The following is a 15,810-nucleotide window of genomic DNA, read 5'->3' on the forward strand; positions in this document are numbered from 1 at the left end:
CAAATGTTATCACCCTTCCTGGTTTCCCCTCCAGCACTCCCCTATCCCTCCGCACTCCCCCTGCTTCTGTAAGGGTGCTTTCCCACCCACCCATTCATCCACTCCTGCCCCTCACCCTTGCATTCTGCTACTCTGGGGCATGTAGCCTTCACAGGACCAAGGGCTCTCCTCCCACTGATGTCCAACAAAGCCATCCTCTACTATATATGTGGCTGGAGCCATGGTTGTCTTTGGTTGGCGTTTTTGTCCTTGGGCACTCTGGGGTATCTGGTTGGTTGATACTGTTTTATCCTCCAATAGATGTTTCATGCTACCACAGACAGTCAAATGAACGCTTATTCTCTCTTCATCTCATAGAGACTTTGCAGAAAATGCTCAGAAATAGTGACTTTGAAGATAAACAAAGAATCTTCCTCTTATAATTAGATATGGTATCATATCCTGAGAGCTCAACTTCTTTAGCATCAAACAGATCAGACAAATTGAACTGCTAGTAGTTTCATAGCCTGGGTTCTTTGATATGTATGGAGCACCCGTTTCCACATTTGAACAAGAGTAGTGATATAGATTAATGTGAGAATTAAATTTTATAGCTTAGTAAGATCTTTTCAGTGCCTTGCATAGTACAATTCCATGGCAAACATCTGCGTCTTTGCCTGTCTCCCTTCATAAGTTGAACTTTAATAAGTTCATTTTTGATTACTGAAATTTTGATTACTGAGTACTCTCAGCAATTATTTACAGTCTATTGAAAATATAAAATGTTAATTGTTAAAATATATTTTACTAAAGGAGCTATCAAATTGAGGATTTATTATTACTCTTTATATCCACTATGCAATACACACACAACACAGAGAGACACACAAACACACACACACACACACACACACACACACACACACACACACACACACACACACACACACACACCTCTAAGGCATAGACTACAATACTAGAAGTATCTCAAGACAAATAAAACTGGTTCAGGCTGTCCTGATATGAGCACTAACCCTTACTAACTGTTGAAGTTGTTTACATATTATTTCTGTTCTCTTTTTGCTTTTCTTTTCCTTTCATTTCACATCCTTCTCTTTATTATTATCCTGCTTCCTTTACCTTGCCGCCACCTTTACTTTCCCTTCCTTTGCCTTTCTCCTCCCTTATAAACTCAGTTTTCTCCATCTTATTCAGAATAGTGCGTTAAATATATGTTTTAAACAAGTCCCCGTGTTAAATTCTAGGAAAGTCAAAGAGACTGGATAGGCATAGACTAGAAAGTATTCCCATCTTGAAAGAGCGATGGTCAGCGATGAAGAAAGGAGACCCCTGAGCCAACCACATCATTTTAACGCAATGGCAAGTATGTGAGTCTTTAAAAGGCTATCACAGTAGCCTCTCTTTATTTCCAGGTTAAGATCCCAATGTCTTCCTCTTCTCAACTGAGCCTTTACTATACTTTCTGTTGTGTTTAGAATTTCATCACTGTCATCTAGTTTACCATTTATTATTAACTCAGAATTACCATTTATTATTAAATATTTGTTAAATACAGAGTTTTACTGGGGATTGTTATTCATTGACTTTTATATAGAAAGATTATGTGTGCGTGCATGTGTGTGCGTGCGTGTGTATGTGTATGTGTGTGTGTGTGTGCGTGCGTGTGTATGTGTATGTGTGTGTATGTGTGTGTGTTTGTGTGTGTGTGTGTGTGTGTATGTGTGTGTGTTTGTGTGTGTGTGTGTGTGTGTATGTGTGTGTTTGTGTGTGTGTTTGTGTGTGTGTGTGTGTGTGTTTGATGGGCATGATCTATTTAAAAATGATAGAACATACAGGACTGCTTTAGATAAGTTTGGGTATACATGATTGCAAAATCAATATCAAAATTGCAGTTGTGTTTCAGTAGACAGATAAACTGAACCTCACTTGGAGAGAGGAGATAACTGAATGAACAAAGGAAGCAAACATGTACAGCTATTTCATAAGGAAATAAATTTTTAAGTAAAGTCAACAAGATATTTTTAAGATAAATTTTTAAGATAAAGATCACAAATACAAGATAATAGCTTTAATTTTTGAGTTATTATCATTAGAAAAATACTTAGAGCTTCTTTGTTTTTTTTCAACTTTCATTTTCATTTGTAAGTTGAACATAGTATTGTTATTTAATTGGACTTGAGACTTATGTAGGAGTCAGCGATCAACTCTGATCACCACAGATATGTCTCATAGAGTTTCTAACATGCAATTGAGAATGTGTCTGAAATCATTGAGACTATCAAAGGAATGGAATACAGTAAGTAAGAATTAGAACATGAAGTCAGTGACTATACATCATCTGCTATGTCGGAGTACATGAGGATCCTCTAATTATATGGGTATATACGACAAAGTAAAAAGCAAGAAAGCTTGGATCCATGCCAGCTTTCACATTATCTCATTGAGACAATTGTCACACTCGAGGATTGTCAATGTCCTTCGAGTAGTCTTTAAATCAACAGACATTGTAAGGAGACAGAGGAAGGTAGAAAGTGAGTAAGACACAGTGCTTGGGTAATATCATCTCTTTTCTTTGCTGCTTTCTAAAGATCTGGAATTAAAATGGTCCCAAGAGTGGCTTTAAGGTTCTCAGTTCTCTCTCCATCTTGGCAGCCACAATTCCCCTGCAAGGCTCCCATATCTGCCGAAACATCTTCATCAGCAAGAGGACGATATCCTGTATTTACATGTATGACTGAGGAAGAACAGGCAGATGCTTGCTCTTACTGCTAAGTGTGGAGGACTGGAAAGGGAGACAGCTTGCATTTTAAGCTTTTAGAAATGGGTCCCAGAGCATGTTTTCTTATAAAACTGTTATAAATGACTATAGTTTTATAGATTGTTTAAAATCTCGTTACAGTCAAATATAAAAGTCCTTTGTGAAACATCCTTGGAGATAATTTATTTCATGTCTTATATGAAAAAAAATGAATTCAATAAAATTCTTCCTCTTCAGACTGACTACCTTACATATTCCTTATTAATACTTTTAATGTTCTTCATAATTTTTCTATTCATACACATAACAGTTTTTGAGAAAAAATATTATGATGTAGCCCCGTTTGCCTGGACTCACTTTTTAGACCAGTCTGGTCATGAATTTACAAGAACATATCTGTCTCCTCTTTCTAAGCGAAGATTAAAGATATGCACTACCATCCCCACCACCTATCTTATATTTACAATTTTTACAATAATTACTGTCATCCTCATCGTTAAGTAATCTCCGAAAGGAAAACATACATATCTGATTTGATCATCTTGTCAACGTCTTTTTGAGAACTGGCTGCACAGTATTTATACCAGGAGAGAGGAAAGGGGGTGAATGAGTTTACTGTGAGAAAGGAGCTGGGCTGGTCATGATGGTGTGTATTACAGTAAAGAAGACAAGCTTTTCATAAATGCATGCAATGACAGAAAAGGGCACACCTAAAGAGCTATATGATGAATGATATGTGCTAAATCAGGAGTAGAAAGGGGATTTAGAAGGGAGCAGATTCAGTTATTTATAATATGAATTTAGTGAGAGGGCACCCCTATCAGGTATTCATGAGCTAGTAAACATAGTGAATTTTGTAATGTAAGTTTATTACTTAGGCACTGTGTTTCAGTCATATTCATATATTTCAAAGCTAACATACAAAGCACCCAATTTAACGGAGTTCTAGCCTCTCTATATAAAGGTCAGAATTGAATATTTAAATATATTCCTACAACAAAATGCTGATAAGGAGCCTGGCACTGAGGCTCTTTCCTGTCTTTCAGTATCGTTTTGCTTTAAGTAATAGGAGCAGATTCGACTTAAAAGGGGGCTAATGAGAAATTCTTTCCACAGAAGAGATTTGTATCAAAAGATAAATTAGGACTTGAATCCAAACATAGTGGTGTTGTCAAAGTTTCTAAATTTTATTGTTTAGCTCAAATTTCCTCATTTAAACAGGAAAAAGAGTATTTTGTAGACTTTCCATATTGTATATGTATATATATATGGATATGTAATTACATACAAACATATATATTTCCATGTAAACACACATATATATCTGATAGCATTTAGCACAACAACGTGCTTAGCATACATGATTTCTATGATATCAGCAGTTGTTTTGGAGTACATATTATCCTCATAGGATTCAAAGTTGATTATGATACAGGTAAAAACTAAAACCTGCCTCTTTCTTTGTTTGCTAGTTTTACTTCATAGCATATCATCTGGCTCCCTGACTTTTCTCAGTTTTCCCTCAACACATTTTCTTGTATGCTTTGGCTGAGTTAAACATACTCCATGTATAAAGAAAAATAAGTTCACTATTACGGTAAGAGTAATTCACAAAGATAGCAGTACTACGGCACTACTTCCATGGGATGTGCACATGGAAACTAGGTACTGTGATGTAAAATGTCAGGCTGGGGTGGAGCATGATGATCACATGTTGTTCTACTGGGAAAGGTATTTCAGCAGAACTACTCAACTCAAGCTAGGTCTTCAATTGGAGAATGTTATGAACTATTGTCAGGAGAAGGACTCAAGTTGCAAGAGAAGAAAAGTGTAGAAAATTTAATGATCTAAGTTATGTACTAGAAACCTTACCGGTCCTTCTTGTATCTAATATGAATGCTACACAGCTTCTATATTTTCCAACTATTACCTTCTTCAGTAATCACCATCCAGTTTAAGGCTGTGAATGTATTTATTCATGCCTTGAATCATGGTTTGCCTTTAAAATTTCTCTTTACCTATATATTCTTGCTTCATTTAGTGCCCTTTTCCTTAAACATGGTGTGCATCCTCGATCCTGGGATTACTGTTTGCGAAGCCAGGCATTCTAGAAGTCATCATATCCATCACTCAGAGCATGGAAGAGCTGCCCAGTACATCCAGAATTGCTACCTAATGTGCCTATCGTTCATGGCAACTCACACTTGAAGTAAATTCTGGAGATTTCACACAGGAAAGAGAGAACGACTACATTTGTGTTTGCTATCAATAATCTTCGAAGGTCAACTCTAATTAATCATTCGTTCTATTTCCCACTGTGAGTGTCTCTCTTCTTTCCAATTTGCTCAATGATTTGGAAGACATTGACATGTTTCTTAATAGCAAAACTTTTAACATACATTTTAAGAGGAAACCCCTGATTCCTGGCCCTTAAATTCCAGAAGGAACGGGAAGCTGAGCACCCTGTCAGTCCTAGATGTCATCCATCTAGAAAATAATCCCACTGGAGTGAGCAAAGAAAACTGAGTGTAATCCATTATGTCAGGGCTGAGAAAGACTGGGCAGCTGAACTCTGAGAAGCCAGATATGAGCAGGAAAATGGCTATGTAGTGATACTTCCACAGTGAGGACTCCCCATTCCCCTACTAACAAGAAGAAACCTGGAAGCTATTCACATTTTCACCAATCTCATAGAGCAGTAGCCGATAAACTTCATATCTCCAGTGTACTATCTGACTTCAAGCCATAGTAGAGTAACTGTTAGCAAACATTTAAAATGAACAAACTAAATTAAAAAAAAAAGTGCTTTTTGCTCTAAGCTCTGTGTTCTTTTTGTTACTGCTCATTCAGATTTTTTCTAGAGTTCTTCCTTGTTTCCTCCCTCCCTCTCTTCTTTCCTTCCTTCTTTTTGTTTTTATAGAAAATATATTTTTCTCTCATAGAGCATGCCCCCACCATAGTTTCCTGTCCCTCCATTCCTCCCATCTCTCTCACACCTCTTCTCTCCTCCAGATCTTCTCTCCCTTCATTTTCTTTTCAGGAAAATGCAGCCCTCCAAGAAATGGCCATCAAACAGAAGAAAACAAGATACAGTAAGAAAAAGGCAAAAAACACCTCAGATGGAGGCCGGACCAGAAAACCCAATAGGAGGAAGGGTGCCAAGAGCAGAAAAGTGTCATGGCTACACCCACTCCCGCTGTAGAAATTCCACAAATACACCAAGCAGACAAACCCTAAGTTCATTTTTCATGACATAGACAACCCTTAAGTTGCAATTCGTTAAAAATATAACATTAGAGACAAATAGCTAATGTAGTTGTCTTATAAAATATTTGTAATTGTTTGCAGGTCTTTCATCATTTTGTTTGGTTCACTTTGCATTCTACAACATTATCAATTTTTAGAATAAGAATTAACTATTAATGTTTCAAATAGCATAGAATGACTCTGACTCAATAAACTAGAAGAAAACACAGTAGTGATTTTGAATAGGAAAAGATTATTGCAGTCAGTGTTCCAGCACTTGACATGGTCCGGAGAGATCTGCACTTTATCAGCTAATGGTTTTAAATAGGAAATATTGTTAAGTCTTAAGAAGACTAGAGATAAACAGACGTGCTCCAGAGAGGTGTGCGCATGAGCCTATGACAAAAACGTGTTTTAAGATTACAGGCAAAGGTGTGAGCATCCCTTTGGGAAGTGAAATGTAAGGTCAGCATTTTTCCTGCTCTTATTTCCAAGGGAAGCAAGAATAACAACACTCCTTTCTTGTTACTGCTCTAGTGGGGGATTCTCAGAACCAACCCTTTGCAACTATATTACCCTAAAGGGGCTTTTCAAAGTAACAGCCAAACTGCTCCAGTTCTACAGAGTCAGGAGGTACTGTCTCACCACTGACCAATTCCTTGAACACAACTCAGGAGAGTATGTAATGAACAAAATGATTTTTATTTTCCCCTGTGTTAGTAATTTATCTTATAGAATGGGGGGATCAAACCATGGAGCTAATAAAGCCATGGTTATATTGTTTAATCATATCTTGATACAATTTGTAATTCAAAACCAGTGTCATTGTTTGGGGTGGTGAGTCTTTGCAATGACTCTGAGAAGTAGCTTTGTTATATGTAACTCCATGTTATTGATAAAGTTAAAAATTAACACCTAGTCAATTAAAAAAAAACAAAAACAAAACAAAAAACAAACCATCATCAACAACAAAACAAACACGTAGAAATTATCACTTAAATAGCACCCAGAAGTAGAAATGGAATTAATACTTTTAAATTTTATGGTTTTAGTGAGGAGCTGCAGTGGTGGATGAGTGTTTAGAAGTTCATACTAGTCTTCCAGAGGACCTGCCTGTGGTTCCCAGCACCCATACAGGACACTTACAGCCACCAGTAATTTCAGATCCTGGGGATCTGACATCTTCTTCTGCTTGACATAAACACCCTACTGGATGTGCACAAGCTACACTCACTCTCTCTCTCTCTCTCTCTCTCTCTCTCTCTCTCTCTCTCTCTCTCTCTCTCTCTCTCTCTCTGTCTCTCTCTCTCTCCCTCTCTCTCTCTCTGTCTCTGTCTCTGTCTCTCTCTCTCTCTCTCACACACACACATACAAATAAATAAATTATTCTTAAAATATGATAAAATATTAATGACAAATATTCATGGACATGTTTCTTAATATTTCTTTGCAGATCTCAATAAAAATCCTTTACAAATCTAGTGCACATACTGGCTCATTCAAATTAAAATAAACAACACCCCATGATAAGCAATAGAAGTGGGAGCCTACTAACTAGGGCTAAACACTTGCTAGACTGAAATATATTCTGAAAAAGACCGATATCTAGTGTAATATTTATTCTGCTGGGAGAGAATCTCAACATAAAGCATATGTGATAATAGTGACGGGTAGTTGATCTCACCTTAAGTTGTTATATTCAACATAGTACTATTTTAAAATGTATTACTTTGTGGTGTGTTTCTGCTGTTTTTGCAAAATTTTCTTCCCCTATTTTTTCAGAAAAGGTATGTATTACAATCTTGGATGAGTTGGAGTATGTCACAGCGGTTATACATGTAAAATACTGGTTTGGAGTGAGTGAGGGACATCTGTCAAGGGAACAGATCAACTGGCCAATTGAAATGTCATTTCTCCACTTGGTGTAGGATGTTACCTTGTCTCTCTGATGTCTCCCTCCCTCTCTTTCCATTTTATTTTTGGTATTTTGATTTAGACATAAAAGCTCAGACCTAATTCAAACCGACAGCAGAATCAAACACTGTGACCTTGCCAGGATTGTTCCAGGCCTTCAACACAATCCACTGGGGGTAAGGTGTAAGCAAGGCTGGGTAAGAGCAAATGGGACCAGACTGAGCTCTTTCCAGATGGTCCTGTGGCTCAGGGCCAGTGTTCCTGGAGGACTAGTCATAGGTCCGAATGCCTCATAGTCTGTCTGTCAGGGGAATCTAGGCTGACATGAAAAGAAGGAGAGAAGAAAAATTGGACATTTGAAAATGACAAAATTCGTAGGAATTGAATTGTAAAGACAATGCAAGGTCCCTTGCACAGCAGCTGCAGAAACTGTGACAGGCTTTTACTTGGGTATAGGATAGTAGTCGTTGCTCCATTTGATAACGAGTTAACTATTGCATAAAGGAAGGCTGGTGTTATAGGTGGGACATTCTGAATAGGTGGTCAGGTACTATTTTTAGAATAGAAGTCAGGGAGACAATGCAAAAATACAATGACTGTGAGAACATGTTGCTAGGAAGCATCAGAGGAAAGCTGGGTAGGTGGCAGGATTAAGGAAGTGACCAGGATGAGAGAGGCCTGCAGAGAGGCCATTGTCTGGGCAGGTTAGGTATTAGATATGAATGAATGAATCAATCAATCAATCAATAAAATAACAGGAACAGTCTAAATGTCTACTGCTTAGTCACCACTTGCTTTGTACCAGTGTCTGTTAATTATGTATGTATATATGTATGTATGTATGATGCATTATGTATGTAACTATCTATGTACTTATTTATGCATTTATCTATACGTTGATTTACATTTTTTTTCTGAGACAGATTGTCACTTCAAATTGTAGCTCAAGCTGGCCTCAGAGTCCTGATCTTATTTCTTCAGAGTGTAAAGAGCTGGGATGTCATGTGGGTATCGTGATGGGACACTCTGGCACTGTTTGAAGTGCTTACTGAGATCTCTTTCAATCACATGAGGATGTAGGGACTTAGAAAGTATAAAAGTCAGGGTTTTTTTTTTCCATTGTTTGTTTGTTTGTTTTTGTCTTCAGCTTGATTCAAGAACATTGTCACTTTGTTGCAAAAAAAACATACTATGGGTCTCTTCCATGTCAATATTCTTTCTGAGCTACGTCTTTAATCCCGGGACTTTGAAGTACTAAAATACATAAATATCCATCGCGTTCTCCATGAAGGATAACGTGTAGTGACTAAACAGAGTCTAAAACACAACATTCCTGGGAGATATAATGAAATCATCATAATCGTTTTACAATCATTGAAACATGGCTTAATTAATAAGGTACATGGAAGCATGAGGACATTGAGTTTGATTCCAAAAAGAATAAAAGCTATTTAAAAACTTTACCTACCTGTGATGTTGCATACCTGTAATCCTACTGAGATGTAAATCTCTGGGCTTACTGGCAAGCTCCTATATCCTAAGTTGTTAACAGCTAAGCCTGGAGACCTTGTTTCAAAACTAGAAACAAGATGGTTAGAAACAACACAGGAGCTGAAGTTATCCTTTGGCCTCTACATGGGCACATCCACACATCAGATGTACACTCATGCTTGGCATGCAAACTCATTGCTGTATTATCTTTTTCTTTCTTTTTTCTATTTTTTGGGAGGAAAGGGTTTATTTCACCTAAGACTCAAAATTAACAGTGTATTGGTGAAGGAAGGAAGTCAGGGCAGAAACTCAAATGGCTAGAACCTGAAGGTAGGAGCTAATGCAGAGGCCATAGAGGAGTGCTGCTGGCTAGATTAGTCATCATGACTTGCTCACCCTCCTTCTGTTTTTAATTTTATTTTTCTTGGACATTTTATGTATTTACAGTTCAAATGTTATCCCCTTTCGCACCTCCCCCATACCCCCACCCGCCTCCCCCTGCTTCTATGAGGACGCTCGCACTCCCACCCACCCACTCCCACCTCAATGACCTAGCATTGCCCTACTTTGGGAGAAACAAGCCTTCACAGGACAAAAGGTTTTTCCTCCTATTGATGCTGGACAATGCCATCCTCTGCTACATATGTGGCTGGAGTCATGAGTCCCTCCATGTATACTCATTGGTTGGTGGTTTAGTCCCTGGGAGCTCTGCTGGGGTCTGGTTGGTTGATATTGTTGTTCTTCCTATGGGGTTGCAAATCCCTTCAGCTCCTTCAGTCCTTTTTCTAACTCCTCCATTGGGGACCCCATGCTCAGTCCAATGGTTAGCTGCAGGCCTCCACGTCTGTATCAGTAGGGCTCTGGCAGAGCCTCTCAGAAGATATCCATATCAGGCTCCTGTCAGCAAGTCCTTTTGGTATCAGCAATAGTGACTGGGTTTGGTGGCTGCCTATGGGATGGATCCCCAGATAGGGCAGTCTCTGGATGAGTGTTTCTTAATCCAGAGACATAAATACTCACCTATGCATTACAAATAGGCCATCAATGAGAGACCAAAATGAGATTCTACCAAAACCAAACTATGGAAACCAATGTGTGTATTGGGTTTAACTGTAAAATATTAGTGAAAAGTTACTTATAAGAGTATGGGTGACAGAAGAAAAGTTCTGCTGCAGCAAGTCTCATTTTGTCATGAATAATGATATTGTGGAAGCTACATCATAGAGTGCCATCTTTCAGTTATCATTCCCACTCCAACACACACTAGTGTCTGCCAAGGTCATGTGCAGATAAGACTTGGGTCAGGGAAGAATAATGGCTGAAACTCAAGGTGAAAATCTTGTGACCCTCCTTCCTCTATGACTCTATGGTCCTTCTGCTCTTTGTCCTCCTCCTCCTCCTCTTCCTTCTCCTCCTCCTCCTTCTTTCTTCTTCTTCCTCTTTCTTTTCTTCTCCTCCTCCTCTTCTTCTTCTTTTTCTTTTCTTTGTCTACTTCTTTCTTCTTCTTTCATCATAATAATTTGTCATTATTACTTAGCTAATGAATTACTGCTTTAGGATCATACAATATTACACCAGGAGAGGGATCAATATACATCTACCTACAGAACCGATGTGTATGCACACCACCATAACAACAATCATCAAACCATACTTAAACCAACATAGTGGATCACACTCACAACTCAGAGTTAGGAATGCAGAAATCAGCAGGTCCATGGGGCAGCCAGCCTAGCTTACTTAGCTCATTTGAGGCCAATGAGAGCCTTGACCTCAAAAAACGTATAGATTACAGCTGAGAAATAATGCACTATGCCACTATTTGGTCTGTAACAATGCCTGGCACAGAGAGACAAGTACTTCCATTCCACTCTTACACACACACACACACACACACACACACACACACACACACACACACACACACACACACACGCTACTGAAAATAAAAAATAAAGCAATGTCAGGGTGAATGACTCTTGACAGAAATCATGGCATGAAATGAGAATGAGAATCTATGAGGGTCAAAGCAGTCAGAGACTGAAGAAGCATGTAGTATGTGGATGGAGATACTGCAGAGAGCTGATGGTCCAAGCAGACAGAATATTTTAAATACTGATGTCAGATTGAATGTACCATTCTTTAGGGATATTGAATCGACTGCACAAAAATCAAAATGAAAGACCTGGTGGGTCAGAAGGAGCCACAACGTCAAGACAGTCTGAGGGCATAAGAAAGAAATTGTGGCTGATTTTTAAGGCAATGAATTACATGTGGCTTTGTGGAAAATCAAAAGATGCTGTTGGCATAGCCAAGCTGAAGGCATGAATACATTGGTAAAATCTATCTTTGTGGAAAAAAAAATTATCTCTGAGCGGGTATTTTAAGCACAGCCTTAGCACCTGTAAGCCCGGCTTTGGCAGCGAACCACTGATGCCTATAGAGCTGTGCTCCACACCAGAGAAATAAATCAACTCTGCCTTTTCTGCAGTCAGCTCACATGCCTGAGATATAATATATGGGCTTCTCCTACTCATAGCTCCAGGAGTAGGAGTGGGAGGAGGCCCAGGGTTGAAAGGTGCTAGTCTCAGGCTTGTAAATACACCTTTGAGTTAAAAAGAGCTATCATGTGTACAGCTCACTCCACCCTCCCATTTTGCGAGCACAGGCTCATCCTTCAGCTAGCAGGGAGGGAATTGCCACATCATTTCACTCCACCAAGTTCCCTTGACTTGGCAGTTTTTCTGATTGCCTGGCGGTCACAGACCATACTCTGTCTTTTGCTGATACAGAGACCTGGGAAATGAGGGAATAGGAAATTTCCACAGCTCTTCTGGGAACCACAGCCCACTACTGTCCTTGAACCGAGACCTGTTCACGATAAACCAGTCAGTCTCTTTCCATCCTTTGGCTCACCTGATTTACTTTTATTCCCAACCAGTTCTCAGGTTAACTTCCCTTCTATCTCCACCACTTCGCTCAGGACATGTTTTTGTATTTCTGAGCAGAAATTGTCCACCTTGCAAATAGTCTGCAGACTGTACTTGGTTTGTAGTTGGGCTCCATCATTCCCTATTGAGGAAAATAAAATAAAATCTTGAGAATCGATCAGCGTAACCTGTGTCCAAAAAACAGAATACTTAAAGACATTTCTTCAACCTCAGCTTCCTGGAAACCTTTTTTAACCTCAATGAGTCACTGTAGTTTCCCTGACTAAAGGTCAAAGAGATTCTCTCTTTGACTGAGGTTTGCACTCCCAATTTATTGGGGGATCTGAGAAATGGAAAGGAAGTAGAAGTGAATGGTGAAGTCCAGTCGAAAAGACAGAATGGCTCTGCTTAACTGCTGAGACCCTGCTGAACAGCTCCATCATTAACAATTACCGATCCCTGATCATGAAATCACAAAACACATCTGCCTTGTAAAAAATGTATTTTTAGGCTTTAAAGTCATTATTTTAGAACACATTCAAAGGTACATAGATACGGCAAAGATCACTCTGAGTTTTCGCTCTATTCCTCTAAATAATGCAATATATTGGAGCAAACACTGAAATAGTATTGATGTTATTATTAACGAAATATTTTAAAACTAACACCTGTCTTCCCCTATTTTGTAATCAACTGACACCTTCATACATTTACATAATGGATTTCTGTCTTTTTACCTCCTGTTCCTTTGCCTCATTGCCCCCTCAAACACACCTGAAACTTTCTCAATGAAGTCCCCTCCTACCTTCATCTCTCTTTGATGTGTGACAGATTGAGCTTAATTAGAATCGCTTGCCCTTTTATGGCTTCAAAAGTTAATTTAATAAAGCAAGAGTAACTTTCTGCGGCTATACCAGTGAAGAAAGTGGCATATACCCTGCGACAAGCACTAGCTATTTTAGTTCTAGAATCTCATTCCAGGCCATATCTCACCTTGGCTAATCAAGACTACAAGAATTTCTCAGACTCCCCCTTCTCCTGATGACTTTGGCAGTTTTGAGTAATGACCAGATATTTTGTGGAATGTCCATCAGTTGAAGTGGGTTATTATTTTTCTAATAGAGTGAGGTTATGAATTTTTGGGAAAGATCACCATGGAGACAAAATATTATTGTGACAAAATATCATCATGGGTGCATACATCAAATATGACTCATTTCTGTCAATATTAACAGTGAGCATTGAAGAAGTGTTTCTCACTGCTTTTCCACCCACAGTGTAGATTAGGTGACAAAGTCACTGTACATAACCCATACTTAAGGAGTGGCAAGTTATCTATTTCCTTGAAATGAGATAATTTACATAAGTGATTAGTAATTTTTCTGAACATTAAGTTTATTTATCTCATTAACTTAATGTATGTAGACAAGTCTGCATTCACGGATGTTGGTCTTGTTAAAGTGGTCATTAAATACTAATTTATTTGGATGCTCAAGGTGTGCAGTCATGGCCATGGGTACTCTCTCACTTGTCTCCTGTGTCCCTCTTACATGTCCCATCAGTGTGCTCATTTGTGAGCATTTCTTTCCTTCTGGAACTGACAACTCATTCCAAGTTCATTTTGAATAGAACTTTCCCTAGTCCTAGTGAGTCCTTTCCTGAATGAATCATGGCTTATGACATTGAAGAATAATGTTAGGCACCAATAGACAGACACCGGGTTATGGACAAATTACTTGAGTGCCAAACCTGGAAATTCTGTGTCAAGATCTATTAGATGATGAATGCTAATTGTACAAACCACCCAAGGGAAGCACTAGTGTTTTGGCTTAGAGGATGGGGAGATGGAGGTCAAGGTACATAGGACAATCAGCATGATGCGCCAGCACTGTGACTTAATGTTATGAAGGTAAGGATGACAGTGTATTTTATTCAAAATTTGTGCTATACATGAGTGAGTTTTTACAGTGCTTGTTATTGGGAAAAGAACATAATGGACATGCTCTCTTCTTGCACTGCAATAAATTAATTATAGACAATATAATTTATTTTAATAATTATAGAGAGATTGTAGATTGTGTGTGTTAGAGAGAGAGAGAAAGAGAGAGAGAGAGAGAGAGAGAGAGAGAGAGAGAGAGAGAGAGAGAGAATACATAAACAGTGAGAATCAAAATAGAAAGTTAATCTCTGGTTATCAAATTCTAGAACTGTAACTTTTAGCCATTTATTAAATGATAAAATTTGTGGGGAAAGAGAGGTTCACAGGAGAAGTAAAATCTTACCCTGAGAGTGGGCAACCCCAGCATGTAGGCTGAGATTTGGGACTGAATGAAAAGGAGGATGTAAACTATGCTAACCTTACCTTCTCTCTCTGACTCCCTCCTTATTCAAGCTGAAGAAGTGCTTCACACTCTTGGCATGTGGCCATCTTCTCTAGGGTGGACTGTATCCCATATATATTAAAATCCCAGGGGGGAAATCATTGTTTCCTTAAATTATTTTAACAAACTTTTTTTTTTTGTCACAGTAATAGTAAAAGTAACAGACAAAATTGGTACCAGCAGTGATTAGATGAAAACAGAAGTGTGGTTTCCAGTATTTTCTGTGATTTAGGGTAGGAATTCCTCTATACTATGAAGATAGGTCAAGGGATGGTAACGGTAGAGTTTCGTCATGAACGTGGCACGGAGTAAATACTTGATGAATTCTACTCTCTCTCTTGTCATCTCCATCTTCATCACCTTCATTATCTGCTGCCATGTATTTATGTCCCTGTTTCCTGCGCTTGAACCACTTGATAAGAATTTCCCTGTCTCCTGTATCATGGCCCTACACAAATAGGTAAATTAAAATGGCAAATAATGCACCCATGGGTGCCTAACGCCATCAAGCAGAACATTTGGCTAGTGAATTCGTTGGGTTTTACTGTGCAATTTTCTTCTCATTGCACAGCAGTGGAAGGGAAGTCAGATAAAACACAAGAAAGCTGCATTGAAGGGGGGAAGCTATATCTACCTTTAGCTAATGTGACTAGGGAGCTTGAAATCATTTGTGAGCGGCCCAAATCTCTTTTGTCTCTAGTGTCTGCTCTTCTCCTAATTCCCTTCATCTTGACCCTCTGTCCCTACCTGCAGGTGGGTGTTAATGTGGAAAGAATACCTGTGTTCCACTTTCTCTTCTATGAAGCAAAGGAAAAGAAATACAAAACGGGGTGAGGAAAGAGACGCAGGTACCGTGGCGATCACAGTGATCGTCAACTTCATAAATCCTCATGCATTAGCCTCATTTTCTACCTATTAAATCTAAGTTATACACAGTCATAACTCAAATAAAATAAAACAATTCTCATTTCTACTTTAGTGTTGGAGCAGCCTGAGAGACTTGCTCAGAGAGCACATATTTTTCCTAAGCACATGCAGATGCTGAATTAAAGGAGATTAGAAAGAGAGAAAGAAAGCTATGATAATGAAC

The 15,810-nt window shown here is 38.7% G+C and overlaps 1 protein-coding gene and 1 pseudogene across 1 annotated transcript in view; one reads left to right on the top strand and one right to left on the bottom strand.

Moving 5' to 3' along the window:
* Window positions 1–15,810, top strand: part of Lsamp (limbic system associated membrane protein) — a 2,154,604-nt gene that overhangs the window by 337,072 nt on the left and 1,801,722 nt on the right. The gene's annotated exons all lie outside the window — the stretch shown is intronic.
* Window positions 12,354–15,810, bottom strand: part of LOC116897706 — a 52,090-nt pseudogene continuing 48,633 nt past the window's right edge.

The sequence above is a fragment of the Rattus rattus genome, chromosome 4 (assembly GCF_011064425.1).
Source record: "Rattus rattus isolate New Zealand chromosome 4, Rrattus_CSIRO_v1, whole genome shotgun sequence".
Classification (NCBI taxonomy): domain Eukaryota; kingdom Metazoa; phylum Chordata; class Mammalia; order Rodentia; family Muridae; genus Rattus; species Rattus rattus.